This window comes from Typopeltis vanoorti, chromosome 11 (genome assembly GCF_054136105.1).
Source record: "Typopeltis vanoorti isolate ZY-2024b chromosome 11, IOZ_Tvanoo_1.0, whole genome shotgun sequence".
Classification (NCBI taxonomy): Eukaryota; Metazoa; Arthropoda; class Arachnida; order Uropygi; family Thelyphonidae; genus Typopeltis; species Typopeltis vanoorti.
Window position 1 is genome coordinate 37897708 of NC_143559.1, and position 21591 is coordinate 37919298.

A 21591-nucleotide genomic window follows, 5' to 3' on the forward strand; every position below is an offset into this window, starting at 1 on the left:
TATCATTTTAAAAACATATAAAATTAAGTCATTTTAAAAACCAATAAAATTAAAAGGTTATATCCATATTAGTCAAATAGTTCATAGCTTTGGGAGTAGTGCTTAAAAAGTCTGATTTGTCTCCTGAATATGCACTAAGATAACATTGAATTACAATATGGTCCACAGTTTGTCTTTGAGCTTCACAATCATAATGTATGGGATGGTCGTTTACCCCATTTAAAAAGCATGTCCACACATACACCATGACCAGTTCGTATTCTATTAAGCTGAGTCCAGAATTTTCCTGGAAGGTTAGAACAAGTATCAAAACTTTCTTGTAATTTGTTGAGAAAAAAAATTTTTAATATCATCTGCCTGGCTCTCCCACTGTTCTTTCCACTTTCTCTTCAGGTCAAAGTGAGATTGTAATAGTTGTTGGGCTAATGTCTCGATCTCAGTCGTTGTACTCTTGGGAGACCTAAGTGTATTAGTAGGGCTGTATTCTCCAAGATTTTCTTATACTCCTGCAAGAGTGCTTTAGTACTGTGCAGACTTGGTGGAACAATGTTGCTAAGAGCCGGAAGCCAGTATGTGGGCTTTGATTTAATTGTGCCAGAAATCAGTCTCATTGTATTATTTAGTTGGTTATCAATGAGTTTAACACGTATGCTATTTAGCCACACTGGTGAGCAGTATTCGGTGACAGAGAAAACTAGTCTGAGAGCTGTGATCCGTAGATTATCGGCTGTTGCTCCCCATGCCGTGCCTATTAGTTTTTGTATTATGTTGTTACGGGTTATTAAATTATCAGAAACGTTTGTTAGGTGTTCTTTATAAGAGAGCATGCTGTCCAAGGTCATGCCCTAGTACTTGGGAAACTTATTGTGTTGTAGTAAGCATCCTTCAAAGCAGATATGCAAAGTGACATCTGCCATGTGATTATTAAGGTGAAAGCTTGATACTTCTGTTTTATCTGGATTGAGCTGAAGCCTCCATTTTTTATAATATTCAACTATTTGTTTTCAGATCTTTCGTAAGTACCTCTTCAGCCTGGCTCATGTTTTTGCATTGAATGGCAATTACAGTGTCATCAGCATAACAACTTGCTTGAGATGGTGGCAGACAAGTTGTATGTGTATAGATTATAAAGTAAGGGTGCCAATATTGACCCTTGTAGAAGACCATTATTAAGTTTTCATTGTCGGGACATTTTATTTTCTAATCAGTGGCGGTGCTGCCTATACAAAATAATTTTAAAAAAATTATTTTTTTCCTAATCAGTAACCAATTTATTAATAAATAAATCTACAGATTTATTTATTAATAAATTGGTTACTAATTAGGAAAAAAATACATACATCTTCAAGGCCCACCTTTCCTAATTGGGTTGTGGGGGCAACAGCTACAAGAGGAACTTCCAATGGTCATGATCCTCTGCCACCAAGCTCAGGTGTTCTGGTGAGATTCCCAAACGTGTCCACCCAAGGTTTTGGATATAATCTATCCAGCAAGTCCTTGGCCTTCCACGTGGCCTCCCACCCTTAGGAAAAAATAATTTTAGGAAAATTTTAGAAAAAATAAAATTAGGAAAAAAATTTTTTTTTTTAAATTATTTTGTATGGGCAGCACCCCCACTTAAAGCTTCACAGGCTGCCACTATTCCTAATATAACTTGAAACTTTCCGTGAGCATGGAGGAAATTAAGTGTGCAATCCGTTTACATGGAACCAATACTGAGAAATTTGTATATGAGACCTTCATGCTGTACTGTATCATAGGCTGCTGTTAGGCCCAAGAAGACAGCTGATGTTTTTTTCTTGCTTCTGGAATCCAACCTCTATGTATGATGTTAAAGTGAGCACTTGATCACAGCAAATACATTTTTCTCTAAAACCTGCTTGTTCAATCGGGACATGTTGCATGATTGGTGTGGACAATCTGTTGTACAGAAGGCATTCTAACATTTCATAGATGCAACTCAATAAAGCAATAGATCTAACTTTCTGCCTCCTAGGGCGGTCTTCCAGGTTTAAGAATGGCAACTATTTTTGACTTGTTAAACTGGCTAGGTAGTCGGCCAGTCAGTAATATGTCAGAGAAGAATTCAGAAAGCCATTTTATAATATTTGGACCACTATTAATCAAAAATTCAGGATGGATACTGTCGAAGCCTGGGGACTTGCCTTCTTTGACATCTTTTATAATGGCTTTTACTTCATCTATAGTGAAGATTGAGGCATATTGTGAGAAAGCAAAAGTTTGTTTTTAATGCTCTAAGTTCCTTCTTAACTTTCTTGGTATGTTCATGGTCCTTAGGTTCCCTTGACATATTAACAATTTGATTAGCTATTTTCTCAGGAGAGATCATTATGCTTTTTCTTTTAGGTAGATTAGTTATGGATAGTTTTTGGCGAAGTTTCCAAGCTTTTGAACTTGATTGTTTGAAGTCAAGGTTTTCAACTGTATCAATTAATTTTGTTTTTGAGATGAGTTCAGGTTATGTAGTAATTCATCTGCTATTTTGGGATCTTCACTTTTGAGGAACTCTATAAAGATTTTCATTGCTTCCAAGTGTGAATCAGTATTATATTGCGAGATTATATTTCCTAAGTATTTGAATTTTGTAACTTGTTCTATTATTTTATTGTTAAGCATAATTTTGACATTTTGAATGGTGTTTCCACACAATGGCATAGCTCTTGTTTTTGTTCCAGATATTTTCATTTTATATTTTTTTGCTATTTCATTTAGATGGTTAGTTGCAATTTGGAGTTTATCTTCTGAGTATGAAATTAGCACTTGATCATCTGCATAAAGTATTGTATTTAGCTGTTTATTATTTGTTAGTTTATTCCATCTTGGGCAGTTGTTTTCCATTCTTTTAGGATTCTGTTTATATAAATGTTGAATAGGATTGGGGATACGCCACAACCTTGTCTTACTCCTTTATTTATAGTTATGGGTTCTGATAATGTTCCATCTGCAAATTTTTTGTTTCTCTGTATAGACTTTTTATTGCTTTAGTTAATTTAGGAGGTATTTTATCGTCTTGTAATATTTTCCAGAGTAGATTTCTGTTCTCATATGCCTTTTTGTAGTCAATAAATAGAAGAAAAGTGGGCAGGCACTGCCTTTCATTTTATTCTTTCACACTCTTCCATTCCTCTGATCAAGTTTAATTTTAACTGCAATACTGGGAAGGTGCCAATGAAATGGAAAAAGCACAGCATAATCTCACTATATTCCTGCAAGGAGGCTGCAAGACAAGTAGCAAATTATAGGCCACTCAGTATCTCAGAAGTAGAGGTTAAGGTACTGAAGAAATTGGTAAAAGACAGAATTCTGGAGTGGAAGTATAGGAATATGATACTTTATAAGGGACATTGTGGTTTTGTGTCATGCAATGACAGTTATTTATTTATGTATTTGTATGGCATAAATAACAAAACATGCTTGTGTGTTGTCTTCCAGCAGCCATTCCTCCTCCTCCTATGTTCTAATTGTTGAATTTCCCCATAATAATTACTCGCCCTGTACTGTCAAATGCAAGGGTAAGGGATAATTTCTTTACTGGGAATTATTCCAGGGTAAAAATATGCACAATACATCTCTAATACAGAGACTTAGCCTCTTCTTTACCAAGACCATACTGCATGGCAACAAGTTGTAAAGTTGTCCAGTGGGTGACAGAATCATTTCTCTCAGAGTGAGTGTACATCCAATGAATATGACCATCATTCAGGTTTATGCACCCACTACAGAGGTACCAGAAGAAGACATTGAAGAATTTTATGGCAAGTTACAAGAAGTGATAGATGCAACACCAAAGCACGATTTATGGCTACTTATCAGAGATTGGAATGCAAAAGTGGGAGAGACTGAGGAACAAGGAATAACAGGTCTTGTTTTAGATATTTGTAACAATGCACGGAAGAGACTAGTTGAGTTTTGTGCAGAGAATTCTTTATTTGTTGCTAACACCTGCTTTAAACAGCACAAAAGAAGATTGTACATATAGATATCACCTGATGGACAATACAGAAATCAAATTGACTATATACTTGGACAAAGAAAATGGAGAAGTGCAATTCAGTGCGTCAAGACTTTTCCAGGTGCAGACTGTGGAACAGACCATGAGTTATTAGTGGCTATGATACATGTGAAATTATGAAACTGAAAACAACACAAATGTCGATCAGATATGATCTTGGAAACATACAATATCAGTATACAGAACAGATTCAGCATACTCAATTTGTGTGAAAGAGAACCAAATGAACCATGGGAAGAGATTAAAGATATAATTAAAACAGAAGCAAAGAGGAATATTCCAACAGTTTGTAAGAAGAAGTTTAAATGGCTGTCAGAAGATGCCATCAAAACTGCTCAGGCAAGTAGGAAAATGAAGGCCATAGGAAATTTACAAGAAGTACAGCATTTGAATACAGAGTTTCAATGACAAGCCAGAAGAGACAAGGAAAAATACTTTAACCAGGAATGCCAACAAATAGAAGACCAAAGCAAGAAAGATAAAACAAGAGATCTTTTCAAAAAGATCAGAACTAACAGGGAAGTTTAGTGCCAAGGTGACAATATTGAAAAGTAAACACAAAGGATATCTTACAGAAGCTGAAGACATTAAAGAAAGATGGAAAGAGTATACAGAACCCCTTTAGAAGGGACTCCAAAATTACTGAGAAATTTGAAGAGCAGGATTATACACAGGAGCCAGTACCACTGGAGAGTGAAGTGAGGTGAGCACTGCAACAGCTATCCAGTAAGAAGGCACTAGGAGGAGATGGAATACCTATTGAGCTGCTCAAAGGCCTGGGAGAAGAGGCAGTTAAAATTTTAACAGCTCTATGTCAGCGAAATTGGATCACAACTAAATGGCCTAGGGAATGGAAAAAATCAGTTTATATACCTTTATTGAAGAAAAGCGATGCAAGAGAGTGCGAAAATTACAGAACTATAGCACTGATTGATTTCTCATGTAAGTAAAGTCTTACTTAAGATCATTCAGAAAAGACTGGGACCATTCATGAAGAGAGAAATGCCAGATGAACAGGCAGGATTTTGAAAAGGCAAAGGAGCAAGAGATCAAATTGAAAATGTGAGAGGGATAACAGAAAGAGCACAGGAATATCAAAAGAATGTCTACCTTTGTTTCCTTGACTATAGCAAGGCTTTTGACTCTGTAGATCATGTGAAACAGTGGAATGTGTTAAGAACAATGGGAGTACCAGAGCATTTCATTATCCTTCTGAGGAATCGATTATGAACAAGAAGTTACTGTCCGACCAGATCTTGGAGAAACCGAGTATTTCACAATAGGTAAAGGAGTGCGACAAGGATGTATATTATCTCCGTACCTGTTTAACTTGTACAGCAAATACATTTTAAGAATGGCAGAGCTGGAGGAGTCTTCAGTTGGAATTAAAATTGTGGAAGAAATATTAATAATTTGAGGTGTGCAGATGATACCACCTTGCTAGCAGAATGCAAAGAAGATTTGGAGGAACTTATTATGAAAGTTAAAGAAGAAAGTGCTAAATATGGTCTTAAACTTAACCTCAAAAAGATAAAAGTTATGACAATATGTGAACTTAATGATTTTGAAGAAGATGGGGAGAAAATGGAAATAGTTAGCAATTTTGTGCTCCTAGGATCCCGAATTGATGAAGATGGTTGTTGTACTGAAGAAGTTAGAAGATTATTACTCGGAAAGAAAGCAATGACAAATTTAAGCAAGATCTTTAAAGATAAAAATATTAGCCTCGCAACATAAATCAGAATCGTGAAAGCAATGGTATTGCCTATGGTACCGTAGGGATGTGAAAGTTGGACCCTGAGAAAGAGTGAAAACAGGAAGATAGATGCATTTGAATTATGGGTTTGGAGATGCTTACTAAGAATACCATGGACTGCAAAGCAAACCAATAAATCAGTGATAGATAGAATAAAGCCAGATTGCTCCCTCGAAGCTATGATCATCAAGCAAAAATTGTCATACTTCGGATATATTAAGGGAGCAAATGACAGTCTGGAGAAGATGATGCTTGCTAAAGTTGATGGAAGCAGGAGAAGAGGAAGACCAAGAATTAGATGGGTGGATGGAGTTAAAGAAGCAACTGGAATGTGCTTGGAAATTCTGAAAGATATTGCCAGGGATAGGATCTGAATGTTCATAGAATCACCAGGAGTCAAAAACAACTCGATGGAATGTAACAACTGTCAATGCATGCTGTCTACATTCTCCCTTATACCAATACATTATAGCAGCAACCCATTATACACAAGTAACTTTTATTATACATGATTTCATTATCCATATTTTCGTGGTTTCATCATTACAGTACATAAGGACTATCGATGTTTCTAAGGTGTGTAAGCTTCCACAAATGCCTCTTGTTTCCTACCGCATCCATTGTGTTTTCAGTGGCTAATGTCCATTTTGTGTCCTCACTGCCTCATTGGTCTATACAGTATTTGTCTTCATCTGCAAAAAAACTTCTGCACCCTTGAACAAGATATATGGCAAAAGAAAAATAAAGAACTGAAACTAAGAGCAAAAAGAATAATGTGTGAATAAAGATGAAGAGAGGTAAAAGACTAGCAAATCTCATTCTTCAGAGGTGAACTGGATGGTTCTGAATCAGTTTAATAGAGAACATAGCATTGACATTCAAAGGACTATGAGACTGATTCTACAGCGATAATGAACAATACACTTTGCAAGGGTGCTCAACTGTTCATTAATCTCAGCATGACAAGAGTAATGAAATCTCTATCTCATGCAATTGAGAAAATTGAAAGAATGCTGGCTATAATAAGGATTGAGCATCAGCTGACCATGACTTTGATGGGGCAGCCATACAAGAGAAGGCAAAAAATTTGTATGATTTGACAAAAGATGAAAAGCCACAGACATCTTTTGCTGCAAGTGAGTGGTTTGACTGCTATAAGAGTCACTATGCATTCCAAAATCTCAATATTACTGGTGAGACTGCAGCTGCAGATTACATTACACTGAAGAATTTCATGAATTTCTCTTCAAACCAAAGATAGAAGGAAAAAGTTGACTTCAACCTCCTATGAGTCTTCAACTGCAGCATGTCAGCTAAAGAATATGTGATTACGATGTATTAATAGTAAAAATAAGGAATTATTTTAATATTTGTTTTATACATACTGAATATTTTATTTACTACACTTCTTCTCTTCTTCCTTTCCAGGCTTATAAGGCCAAGTGGCCTGTTCCTGACTCAATTCTATCTTTTTAAGAGTCTTCCTCTGCTTTGGGTACCTTTTGGGTGGTAATTTTAGGTATTCTGCTTCTATTCATTCTCAGTATGTGTTCTTTCCATTTTTCACTATAACAATTAGCTGGCCTGGTTGACCAAGTGGATAGCGTATCTGCTCTCCAGCCAAAAGGCTACAGGTTCGAATCCTGCTGTGGGCATGGATTTTGGTGATTGTCTGTGGAAATACCAGTAGTTGTTGGTGGTAGATGATGTTGATGTAGTTGCAGTCAGTTGGCGATTGAATGGTGGAGACAAGAGTTGTAGAGCAGGTGCCCTCCCTCAAGGGAGTCCTTGGACTCCCTGGAGGTGTCAAATAATAATAACAACTGTTTCATTTAGGGAGTTTGTAATTCCAAGCTTATTTCTAATTTTGCTGCTTTTCATTTTGTCCATTATTGTGACTCCTTTAGAGTTGTAGAAATTTCATTTCAGATGATTCAATTTTCTTTCATCTGCTTTTTTTATTGTCCATATCTCACTTTAATAAAGTAAGGTAGGTTTAAGCTACTGTATTGTAGATTCTTATTTGTGTGCATTTTTGTACATAATTGGGTTTAATTTTATATGTTGATAGCTTCAGTTCTATATCAGCTTCATTTTCATATGACATTGTGCATCCTAAATATCTGAATGTATTTACTTGCTCTGTTATTTTGTTGTTTATTACTATTTTGCTTCTTATTGGATTAGCACCTTTGAAGGCCACGACTTTTGTTTTCTCTGTTAATATTTCCATCCATATGTTTTTATCAGATTATTTAGACTGCATAATGATTTTTGTAGTTTATCTAAATTGTTTCCAAGGATTATTTGCTCATCAGCAAAAAAAGTAGCGCAGCTAATTTGGTGTTATGGTTTATCTTGAATCCTCCTTCATTAGTCATCTTCCATTCTTTTATGATTTTATCTATGTATATGCATATATATTAAATAAAACTGGTGAGAGAGGGCAACCTTGACGTACTCCTCTATTGGTTTGCAGCTTGATGTTAAATTATTGTACTATACAGATATTTTATTATCTTGATATATATTAAATAAGACTCTAAAGAGTTGGTTTGGTATGTATATTCTTCCAGGATTTCTCATAGTTTTTCTCTGATAATTTTATCAAATGCTTTGGTGTAATCTATAAAAGCTACGTGTGTTTCTACGTTCATTTCTCTTGTTCGATTGGTAATTTAATGTAAATGCAGAGTCTATGCACGACCTGCCTTTTCTAACTCCATTTTGTTCTTCCATTAATTTTGGGCCTACTATACGTTTAAGTTTACATGCTAAGATTTTTGCATATATGTTATAACAGGTACTAAGTAAGCTGATGCCGTGATAATTGTTACAATCAGATTTGTGTCCTTTTTTTGTAGCTGGGGATAACTATTGCTTTTGTCCAATCTTGTAGGCATTTTCCTTCTTTCCAAATCATATTATAAAAGTTAAGTAAACTGAGCAAGAATTCAAGTCCTGCATATTTGATAAGTGCCAAGTTTATATTGTCTTTTCCTGGAGACTTTCCTGTTTTACTTTGGATTAATACTTCTGCGAAGTTGTTCGAGATGTTCACAAAGGGTGGTTTTCGTAATTTTGTCATGTTTCTATTTTAATGGTATTAATATCTGCTTTTTCTCTAGTTTCATTACTTAGATCTTTAAGGATTTTATATGTGTTAGATCTTTTGAGCATACAGTCTCTCTCTAATTTTGTTACAAAATTGTTCCATCTATTTCTGTTTATTCTCCTACATGCTATTTTCTGCTATATTTGATTTTATTGTCTTCATGTTGAGCCAGTTTTTATATACATTTTCCTTTTCTTCAATAATGCATTTATTTACTATACTTATATACTTTTTATTTATTTACTACACTTTTGTATGAAAAATAGGCACATTTTTGATTAAATTAATCCTGAAAGATCTTGCTTAACTGGGAACACAACCTCTATTATTCCATTTTACAAGCCTCCTGTTTTATGCGTTTTCAAAATATGCAGCAATACTCAAGTATTTCAATATTACCTATATTTCAAAGTGAAATACAGGTAATATTGAATTACCTGTATTTCACCTTGTTGGCCTCTATCTCACACCAGATAGCCTCATATGAACTGCTCTCTGCATCCCTGTCTTCCTCATCACTCTTTTTTGCTTCAATTCTTCTGCTATCATTAGCAAAACTCCTTTCCCATCCTGTTTCCTCTGACAATACTGTATTGAAGATGCCTTCTCTAAATTTCTCTCCCACAATTTTGATTAGTCTTTTCTCAAGTATGCTAGCATAATCTTACCAGAAAAAATCAGTATGGAAATTCCTCTAATTTTGCCATTCAGTTTTACTTCTTTTTTTATAATTTTTTTTTATGACAGCCCTACTCCAATCATCTGGAATTTGACCCTCTGACAGGTCTTCTAAATTATTAAATACAGCCATGAAAAACTTTTATACTCCCATATTTGATTATTTCTGGTTATCAGCTGCCTTTCCACATTTCAGGTTTTTGTTTTTTTTCCTTCAAATATTGTTATGTACTCCTGATTACATTACTCTTGAATGTTTTCTATCACTATGCTAGCTTGCTTCATTTAGTAGCTTTCAAAGTAATTACTGCCGATATCTTTTTCTATTTATGTCAAAATTATCATCTGATTGCTTTTAGGTTTCAAATTTAAGGTTTTTCAATAACCTCCAGAATATTTTGCAGCCTTCCTGATATTTATCTTCTATGTTCTTAGCCCATTCTTCCCACAACTTCAGTTTAACTAGTTTTATATGCTTCGCTTTCTTAGTTTTCTCTATATTCTCTCAGTGCACATGCTTAGTTGCCAGGAACTTTTGATATGATTTCTTCTTTTACTCAACTCTCTTAACTTCAAGTCCACCATAGATTTCTGATTTTTCTCCCCTTGCAGAAAACCTAATCACATGCTTCTCTGAATCAATGTTTTCTTTAGGATTTACCACTGAATTTCCAAACTTTGGTCTCTTGTGTTCAAACTTTTTCAGTTTTTCTTGAATGATATTTGTGTATTTAAGTTCACAATTCATCTCTGAAAGCTATTTAACTTATTTTTTTAAACAGTCTTCCTTTTCTATTCAATTTTATCCTGCTCAAATTAAATATGGATATCACTTGTTTCAAATCTATTATATATCGTGTCCTGAGATAGCATGAAGACATCACTATCAACAATAATATTACGTGACACCTCCAAAAAGTCCAAAGACTCATCAAGGGAGGGCATCTGCTCTACAACTCTCCGTCTCCAACTACAGCAAACTGCATCATCTACACCAATGCCATCTACTGTCCATTACCACCACTAGTATTTTCACAGACAATCAAAAACATCCATACCCACAGCAGCATTCAAACCTGCAGCCTTTTGGCTGGAGAGCAGATATGCTAACCACTCAGCCAACCAAGCTGGAAATGGATAGCAGTCCACTGCCTAAACCACTCGGCCACCTCGTCATAGTCAATGAGTATTTCTTCTCCATTCAAATATCTACAAATCTTTATGCTGGAACATTGTGTAAGTAATGCTTTGTCCATGTTCTGAACAGAAAATCATCAGACACCATTATTTTAGCTTTGATCTTTTTTTCCCAAAACGTATGTCTGCCTACTCTACTTTAGATCTCCAATAAGGACAACCTTTTTCTTTGTGTTAGCTGCCTTCTATAATGCAACCCCAAAAATTTCTCAATTCTCTTCCCTAGTAAAATCTTCTGACAATAAGCCTCATTGTCCAATTCCCCATTCTGATATTTTGTAGAACATCTGTATACATGTACTAACTAAAATAAATATACAGTGTAATATGGTTAACTGGGAATAGCATAATTTGGCCCAATTAAATGAAGCTGTACATCAAGAGTTTAAAAAAGTGTATGTACATAAGACAAAATACAAGTTTAGAAAAGTTTTTCATTTATCGCATAGCAAAACTACTAACTTATAAACAATTGGCTTTAATTAAAGTAAAATACTTGCCATAAAAATAATTTCCTTTATATAAGTATTAAACATTCATGCAGCTCTCAGCAGTTAATGATGTTCTAAAATTTGAGCATCATTTCCCCCCCCCCCCACTCTCCCCCAAACCAGTAAAATGTTTCTTGATTTCTGTTGCAATTCCATGTACCAACCACTAGCTAATTCTTAAAAAAATTCAGTGTCACCCTTGCATTTTTGTTTACATGGAACTAAATTCCTTTATCACATGGCATAAAGGAATTTTCTGATTTGTTCTAATTTCTTCAAAGCACCAAGGGCTGTTTCTTATTCCAAGAACTATCAGATTTTGTTTATTGATTCCCTAACATATCTGAACAGCATAGCACTATTAAACAATTCATTGCTTTCAATTATTCAAACAGTGTAGTATTTTGTAACACAGTGAACCACCAAGTGTGGCATAATAAAATAGCCCCGTTTCTTCAGCAGTAAATTTTTGAAGCAAGATTATGTAATTTTTCTAACATTCCATGTGGCAGAGATTAGTAGCTGGCTCAATTAAATGGCACTGCGTCCAAATAAACAGAACAGATTCTCATAATATTCCCATTTTGTTTTTTGTTCTTTCAGACATGTCCCAATAAATCAGAAAATACTGATGTGTGTGTGCTTATACACATATTTCAATTATATACTGATAGTCTACAATTTCCCCTCACTCCACTTGATATTGTCTGCCATTCAAAAGGATTATTCTCATATTTAATAATGAATATTATAGCTATTTCCTTTTACTTGATCATTATTGCTAGAATATAATGTAATATCTTGATTTGTTGCTTAGAACAAGGATTAGAACAAGGAGAATGTCATGTTTTTGTCTACTAGTTCCATTACATTTCTGAATATAAAAATTAAAAATAAACAATAGAGGCCTAAAGTGGCTTGTGTATATGAGTGCTTTGGGGGGGGGGGGGGGGGGAAGGCTAATCAAAAAAAATTTTCCATTATTTTATTCCGACTTCAAACACTATTAAGGTATATATGAGGCATTATATAAGTATACATTTTATCTTTACACATATTTATGTTTTTACATACAGTGGTTTTAAATGCAATCATAATATTACTCAAGTTAAAAAGTTATATATCCTATGGCTTAAGCACTTAACAGAAACTAGAAGCAGGTTGTTATGCACCTGTCCTCATTACACATCCTACTATTGACAGATGGCGAACAACCTGCTTCACCTTTCACTTCAACATGTACATTACTCTCAAAGAGTTTATTCAAGATAAATGTTTTCAAACTTACTCTTAAGATGATTCAAAATGTATCTGGGATGATTTTCAAATAAGTACAGTGGTAAATTTCAGTTACTACGATGGGATTGTAAATTGTTTAAAATTTGAATGGCGCATAATATATAAACACGATCAAAACATTAATGAAATCAACCGGGAAAACATGTTTCATTTTGAAAAACGAGGTCAGGTAATGGTTTATAAAAAATTGCGATGCATAACAATATAATTAAACGAGTGCATTTAACGGTGGACATCTACAGAGAACAGAATAAAAACACACCGATGTGCTCGTTAAAACGAAGTCAACCAAGAATAAGCGCATGTGTAAAACATAGGAAAGAGTTTCCATCTAGTGGCAGAAAGACTTGTAAAAAAAAATTAAAAAATAGGATATGCAAACAGGTGTCACTTTACACATATACAACAGTTGTGCACTTATGTTCTCTCTCTATGCACCTGTATTCGTTATATTTATATATAGATATATAGCAATGTCCTTGTGCTCTTTATATATATTATGCCATAATAAACAAAAAAAAAAACGTATTTCAGCGCATTTTTATTCCGGAGAGAGAGAGAAAGAGAGAGCAGAAGGCAATCTTTTCGTTCTAAATGCAGTTTCTGCCCATCTACTTGTGAAAGAAAAAAAAAAAAAAATTAAATTAAATAAAAATGTATTGATGTAATTATTTGTCTCCAAGCTTTCTCCCCCCCCCTTCGGAAAATTTTCTGCTGATGCCCATGATAACAAGAGTAAATGAGCTCTGCCTACTCACTCTGGTAATAAATCGCATCAGATAATTTTTTTTATATTTTATTTTTATAACATGGGTGTTGCTTTATAACGACTGTATAACTTTGTAGTAGGCTTTTGATTACTGATAACTTAAGTATATCGTCGTTGGAGTACATTAACGTGTTTTCTTACAACCTTCGGTTTATCATTAATGCTACCAAGGTAGATACCAATTTCTTCCCATCAAACTATTATTTCTTAGGTATTGTGTGAATCTCGTCGCAGGCTGTTTTTTTTTTTTTTTTTCATTACGAACAGGCTGAAAGTTCAGAAACAACTCCATATTGTCTTGTGCTGATGTCACTATTTGCTCATCTAGGTTACGTAGTTTTTTTGTTTTTTTTTTTCCTATTAACAATGTAATGTGCCTTAATATTAGATTTTCAAATTCTCCTTTCAGGTGCCTCTGAAGTTATATGTAATCTAATTTCGTTGCAGTAATCCCTGATAAAATAGTAATTTGTTATTCTTAAATCAATAAAACTTCCCTGCAGTTTTTATGCAGTTTATATGTAAAGATTTCAATGCTAAACCTACTCGTAAATAATTTTTCCTTTCTCCTCTGCATCTCATTAAAACAGGAAATAGAAGAGGATTGCATTCATATTCGACTTATTTCGTAGGCGATATCTAAACTGTTGTTCCATAGAATAGAACAGACCAGTAATTTTTCCCTTGCAGTCCCAAAGTTATTATTGTTGCAGTTGTTGTTATTAAGTGGAACCTCACCTCAACGCAACCCACCATCTATAATATTTAATCCGCCAAACAGCATTTTGCCTGTAAATTGCGGGCATGGTCTTGGTCAATTTGCCTGTATGTGAGATTTAAAAAAAAAAAAAAAAGAAAGAAAGAAAAATAAGGAAAACTGAGTGTTCAAGAGAAAACAACCATTTCACCTCCGTAAGCGATCGGCTAACTTACCTTTGTATGCAATAGCCCAGGTGTGTTCAACCCGTCGATCGCGGAGCGATTTTTGGTCGATCTCTTGTGTATTCCTCCTTACTTGCAAATTTAATTAAAACTGAAAACATAATATTTTATTTATCATTATTTTGTATTATTTTTAATTTGTTTTAAGTGTATTGCTATTGTTTATTTATTTTTCGTTAAAACTGTCAAATCAGTAATTTTTTTATAAGTCCTGGTAAATAAATTAATTTGGATCAGTGGAAGTCAAACAGCGAGCCGAGTAAATATGATTATAAGCAAAGTGTAAAAACTCGATTGTAGCTTAAATATTAAATTTTTCAAAGCACATTACATCGATTTTTTACTTAGGTTAAGTCCCATGTGAATACTGTAAAAAAATAAACTTTGTTTGTCTCGGTATAGTTTGTATCAGATGTTTTTGTAAATAACTCTTTTGAAGCTAACTGTATATACTGCTTTAACAAGAATATGCTAGACTTAAAAACAAAGGCAATGTTTTTGTCGCAGAAGTTGTACATAGCGGCATTAGAAATATTGTTATTGAATTAAACTTGTACGCATGAGAAAGGCTTGCAGGCTCTAAGTGTAAACATCTCCGAAGTAACTCAGAAAGAGTTCAAACAACTTTCCGATGGCCGGCAACTTACAATCAAAAGAAAGCAGAAGAGAACAAAAGGCGTGCTGAACTTGAAACGTAAGATAAAAGACTCATACAGATTCTTTGGGGGTTGCCAAACTTCATACGAGGTCTCAGAGGAGGCCTAATAAAAAGGGACTGAAGCAAGCAGAAGGGGGTCCCAGTTCCAGAATTGCTGTCAGAGAGGAGGCCGCCCTGTCCAGAGTCGCCATCAGAGAGACTGCCCTGATTCACGTTGCTTGAGAGAGGAGTTTCCCACTTCCAGAAAGGAGCTTCTTGGTTCGAGACATTGATAGAGAGAGAGACTACTTCTAGGCCGCAGACAAGGTTTCAAATTGCCGAAAGGAAGAGTTCCAATTGCCGGAGAAAAGTTTCCAGGCCAGGTTAATGTCAGATATTCACCAGTGTGTTGTGTTTTCATTACAATTTGATGAATCAAATGACTTCACTGATATTGCTCAGTTAATTGTATTTATTCGCATGATATTTCAAGATTATTCAAGTAAAGAACTTTTGAAATATATACCATTATTGGGAAGGACTAGGGGAGAAGACATTTTTTCGGCATTCGATGAATTTGTGAAACAACACAAACTTCTGCTTTTTAAACTTATTTCTATTACTACTGATGGCGCTCCTGCAATGATAGGTAATAAATCAGGCTTCATTTCATTATGTAAAAACGATGACACAAATATCCAGATTTTTTAACGTACCACTGTATTATTCACCAACAAGTACTGTGTAGTAAAAGATTAAACACAAAAGATATTTTGGATATTACATTTGAAATTATAAATTCTGTTCGAAGAAAAGCCCTGCAACGGCGGTTATTTAAATTACAAGCTGATGATGATAGGGAACTTCTGTTATATAATAATGTTCTCTGGCTCAGCAGAAGTCAATTTTCAGAAAGATTTCTTGTATTAATTAACGATATAAAAATGTTTCTTGACGATATATTTATCTACAATTGAGCGATAAAAGATGGTTGTTACGCTTATCATTTTTAGTTGATTTCTATACAAAATTAAGCAATTTAAATTTAGAGTTACAAGGTAGAGATAAAAATTTAATTGACATGTTAAGTTCAATAAAAACTTAACAACAATACTTACTTTTATTAAAATGAAATATAAATGACCGCGAATTTAGACATCTCCCATATTTATTAAAATTTTTTGAACAAAATCAAGAAATGCTTCGCTATGATTTGAAAGAATGTATTCGTGAAATAGATTTAGTTGAGGAAGAAATAAGTTCAAGATTTAAAGATTTTAATTAAACTGAAATGATTGTGTAGCTCAGTAAGTTGGAATCTGACCAGAGCAGACGGGTTTTTGTGTGCTCCTTTGGGTTCGCGAAAGTTCGAGAGTAAGAGGATTAGTGCTGCTTAAGCCTTTACCAGTGCGGGCACGCTGCCCTTAACGTACCGTCTGCTTTCATACAGCATGTCGTCGATTAAGACTACTAGCTTTCAACAACTACCGGAAGGAAATGTTTCATCTGGCAATACCTCTTCAAGTACCAAGGCTACTGAATCTCTGAAGGATAGATCCCAGTCTCTACAGTAACAAGTCTACTTAACACAATGGAACAGGCATCAGCGACCGTCTCTCAGTCACCTGCTGCCAATACAACGAAGGATTTCAATTAAGATGTTCTCTCATCATTGAATCTCCCAGATGAACTAGATTGGAGCAAGGCCTGCATCCTTCTGGCGCCCCATATACAGAACTGGATATCATCGAAAGTTTGAAAGGCAAGGTAAGAGGTTCCGATGTATGGCACCTTGGCTCCTTAAAGGTCAGTTATATTTTCATAATTTCATTTAAACATGTTTCCTTGAAAGAAAATTTTGCTAAATTAAAATCACTTAATGTTAATAACCATACATGTGATATTATCCCCATTGTGAGATCTAGAAAATTAGATATTGTAATTCATTGGTTTCCCCCCCCCAAATATCTAATAGATTAGTTGGCATGCACTTTGAATCATTTGGTAAAATAGAATGTATTGAAAATGTATCCAATATAAAAGATAAAGAATGGGCGCATGTATTATCTAACAAAAAAAGATTGACTATTACACTGAATGACGATGCCAGACTAGAAAATATCCCGTACATTATAAAAGTTTCTAAAATGCCAGGCTTAGTTATCATTCCAGGAAGACCTCCTGTGTGCTTCAGAAGTAGGAAGGTAGGTCATCTAAGAAGAGAATGCACAGCATCGAAATGTGAGCGATGCAAGAGAATCGGACACGATATTAAACAATGTCCAGGGCAGGCATATGCCTCCATGTTGGCCGTTCACCCTTCGGGTAGTCAACTGAACACATGCGATGAGCTTGAAAAAGCAGAAGACTTCCAGGAAATAACTTCAGCTATTGAATATAAGGCAGAGAATCAGGTCAATCAGAGGAGCACCCCAAGGCTTAATACCTATGGGTAAGAGGAATGTAATGAAAATAACTCTCCGATAAAGGCAAAGGAAGGATTATCTGGGCCGGTGAGGAGATCAACAGCCAAAGGTCCGTTTCAGATTCAGAAAATGTAACAAAACCTGAAACTACAGAGAAAAAAAAAATCACCCCGAATAACACAAATGAAGAATTAAATAATAATTGCCTGGTGTTGAAGATGAAGAATCTCCAAACATTGAAATAATTCAAACCATCTCGGTAACACAAATCACAGAAAAAAGTAAAACGGATTTAGAAAACGAAGTAAAGAAATCAGAATGGAATACTAAACAGACCCCAGTAAAGAGAGCAAAAATGAAGTTTACGCCTAATATCACCAAAAGCCGGTAGTCAAAACCCGAAGAAAAAAATTAACTAAGAGTCCGGAAAGAAAAGGCTCTAGAAAACTTTCAACTTTCTAACCATGACTCACAATCTAAAAATCATTACACTAAATGTAAACGGGCTAAATAATAAAACATCGATTCAACTAACAGTTAATTTAATCTTTCAACACAGACCCGATATACTTATGATACAAGACACTAGACTACACAACAACACTGACCCATCAAACAGCTTCAAATACAAGTTACAAACAATGTACTATATCGTTGCCGAAGAGGGCTCAGACCAATGGAATAGGTGGAGTTACTACACTAATAAAAAAAAATCGAGTAACCTCCAAATATTATCCCATAATATCGTAATCAGGCATAGAGTTCTGGAGGTCGTGCTCCTTTGGCAGAAAAAAATACACAACGTAATTAACATATATGGACCAGCCACACTCATAAGACCACCTTCTGGGAGGAAGTGCGACACTATATTCAACAAAAAATAACCCAATAATAGCAGGAGATATCAACTTACAGAACAATCACAAAAGGATCAACAACACCCAAACTTACTTCTGCAGAAAAATTTCACAAGAGTTTTCACCCACCGTGGCCTATCAGATGCCTTCAGAATCTTGGATCCCCAAAAGAAGGAATTCACGTATTTTGCACCCGGAAACGCCTCTAGAATAGACCGCATATACATCCAAACATTCAGAAATATAAAGGTTAAAACTGCACAACACACACACCTGTCATATTCAGCGATCACCATATGGTGATGGCTGAACTACAATACCAAAAAACATAAATAGCTGATAAGTTTACAAACAGAAATTTCCCCCTATGGAAATTTAATAAACACCTTAAAGATGACGATCAATAGAGAAAATCATAGAGAAAATAGTTGAGGAAATAGAATCCATAGAAAATGCTGTAACAGCCTGGGAGAAATTTAAACACACTTCAAAACAAACAGCAATCAAAATAGTAGAATAAAAAAGCAGCAAAAAAGGAACAAACAGAACGCGGACACGAAGAAATTATCAAAATTGTATCACCACCATGACAGAAATAATGAAAACATCAGAACAGAAATAGAAGATATTAAAAACCGCCAGCGAAACAGTTTCAGGAAATAGAAGGAGCGTGGCTACGTGTTGGTCTCAAAATAATTGAAAATGATGAAGGGAAGACCTCGACAGCACGGCTGTTTGAGAAAAATGGAACGCAAAACAGAGAATAAATACCACAACATACGAAGGCCAAACTCTAAACAAAAAAAAAAAAAATCTTTAAAAAATCAGCTAACGCCTTTTTATTCCCGTATACGGGGGAGTAGGCGAGGCCATTTAGCCCTATCTAACTTTTGGAGACTGAGTGGGCAGTTCAATCTCCACTGGTACCAATCAGAGATAGATGGCCCAAGGCTATCACTAATTAAGCGGTACTCAGTGAAGAGAGACGGCTCAAATGTGCCGCCATCTTGTGGTCCCTAACCCTAACACAATATATTTAATGCCTGAAATAATGTGGGTTCTACGGTCGATTTTCTTGAGTTTACAGGACGAAAAACCCGAGTTTCCGGGAGGAAAAACCTGCTTGCCCGTGCCAGAGATCGACTAACTCGGGAACCGGTCGAAAAAAGGCTTAGAAAAATTTCCTCTAGTCGCCGACTAGACTCGAAACCAAGTCTTCCTTCGTGCGGCCAAGCGCCGTGGTTGGCAAACGCCACATCCACTGAGCTACACAGGCTCTAACTCTCTAAACAAAGACTCCGAAATAATTCATGGTGTTCAAAAATACTTTTCTTCACTATTTTAAGAAAAACCCAGCAGTCAGGAAGAAAGAGAAAAATTCCCTTCACTCTTCCCCAAAAACACCCAGAAGGAGGCTAAGGAGATTGACGCACCAATCACCTTAGCAGAATGCCGTCTTATAGTGAAACAACTCTCGGATAACAAATCACCAGGTGAAGACGGACTAACAGGCGAATTCTATAAAGAATACTTCCCAAAATTTGAACATATTTTTATCAAAATGATCAACACGATGATTACAACACAGACAACGCCAGCAAAATTCAACACAGGACACATTGTATTACTACCAAAGGTTGGGGATCAACAGAAGTTACAAGACATAAAAAACTGGACAGGCATAACCCTACTGAATACTGATTACAAAATAATATCTAAAATACTTACAAACAGAATACAAAAGCACCTCCATAAACTTATCTCACCAGCACAATCATGTGCAGTGAAAGGAACAACAATGCACCTCCAATGCATTTGCGATTACTACAGCCTCACAGAAAATCCATTTATAATGGGGCTAGATATTCAAAAGGCATTTGACACAGTTAGCCACCAATACCTGTTTGAAACACTAGACCGAATAGGAGTTGGAGTAAACTGGAAAGAAACAATTAAGATTTTGTACAGAAACGCGGAAAGTAGGCTGATCATTAATAAAAATCTGTCAGCCTCTTTCCCAATAAAATGTTTTATATCGGGCAAGGAGACCCACTATCCATGGCTCTATTTGTTCTAGCCCTAGAACCATTTATTATAGCCATTAACACAAACAACAATATCAAAGGAACACATATACACGGAGAAAGTGACGCCAAAAGTTTGGCATATGCTGATGACGTCACTTTAACACTAGGAACACAAAACTCCTTGGACACAACACTCGAAATAATAAAAGACTTCAGCAAAGTCTCAGCACTGAATGTGAATCTGGCAAAATCCCACTGCAAAATAATTGGAAAGTGGGAAAACCAACTAAGGATTCCTCCAGGAATACATGTGAATAATTACATACCGGTTCTGGGCATCAACATCGGAAGCTCAGAATCACACGAAGAACAGTGGAAATAACTCCATGACTGCATAAAGAAGAAAATTAATGCAATGCGCCCTAGACAGCTGTCCGTCAGAGGAAGGGCCCGGGTTTGCAACATCTACCTAACATCTCGCCTGTGGTACAAGATACACAACACCCCGTATCATGGAAGGTGGGCCGAAAAAATACACAGGCTCTGCGCTACATACATCTGGGGCTCTCAGTATGAACCCTTGCGCAGATCAACAGTTTTCCATGAAGTTGAAGCTGAAGTTGAAGCCATCTGAAAACTCTCATCGGCAAGGCAATAACAGCAGCCCGAGCACACACAAAAACCTATCATGTCTATGTGGCAACATTCTTACAAAAGTGTTTGCCGCATAGGTTTATAAGCTCACTTCCAGATATATAAAAACCAAGCCCGAGAATGTTCAAAGAAATAGCCGAAGGTACACATATATAATGAAACACTCAGATACCGAAACCTTACTGACAATCAAACAAAGAAAACTATATAAAACATTAAGTCAAGTGACATTCCCGCCTCCCCAACACAGGGAAATAAGAAAAAGAGAAATTAGGCTAAGTCCGGTGCTTAGCAAAGTTTTCCGACTTCCAATATCACCAAAATACAAAACATTCTTCTATAAAGTACATCATGCCTGTCTCCCCACAATAATCTGGTGTGTAGCAAAAAATTCCCATTACAAGGCCCAGCGAAGTGTCATTTCTGTCCCAGCCCAGAAACAATATAACATATTATGATGTTCTGTAGCAAAACGTCCACAGTATGGAACCATACAGAAACTCCTACATAAGACACAACCATTCTCTGAAAACACATTATTTTGGTTGAAAGACCAAAAAATGAAAAAAAAAAAAAACACAACTAATAATCATAATAATAACAATGTATACAATATGGTTCCACAGATGTGACAAAATACAAGGAAGAGACACCAGACCAGACATACTAGCAAAAATTAACAATTATTTAAAGGAAATTATCATAAACAC

The 21591-nt window shown here is 35.4% G+C and overlaps 1 protein-coding gene across 1 annotated transcript in view; it reads right to left on the bottom strand.

Moving 5' to 3' along the window:
* Positions 1-12720, bottom strand: part of LOC150101447 (serine/threonine-protein kinase D1-like) — a 384746-nt gene extending 372026 nt beyond the window's left edge. The window contains exon 1 of the mRNA XM_090400796.1: positions 12559-12720. The gene's annotated coding sequence lies outside the window, so the exon portion shown is untranslated. The remainder of the gene's footprint in view (positions 1-12558) is intronic.
* Between the last annotated feature and the right edge of the window lie 8871 nt (positions 12721-21591).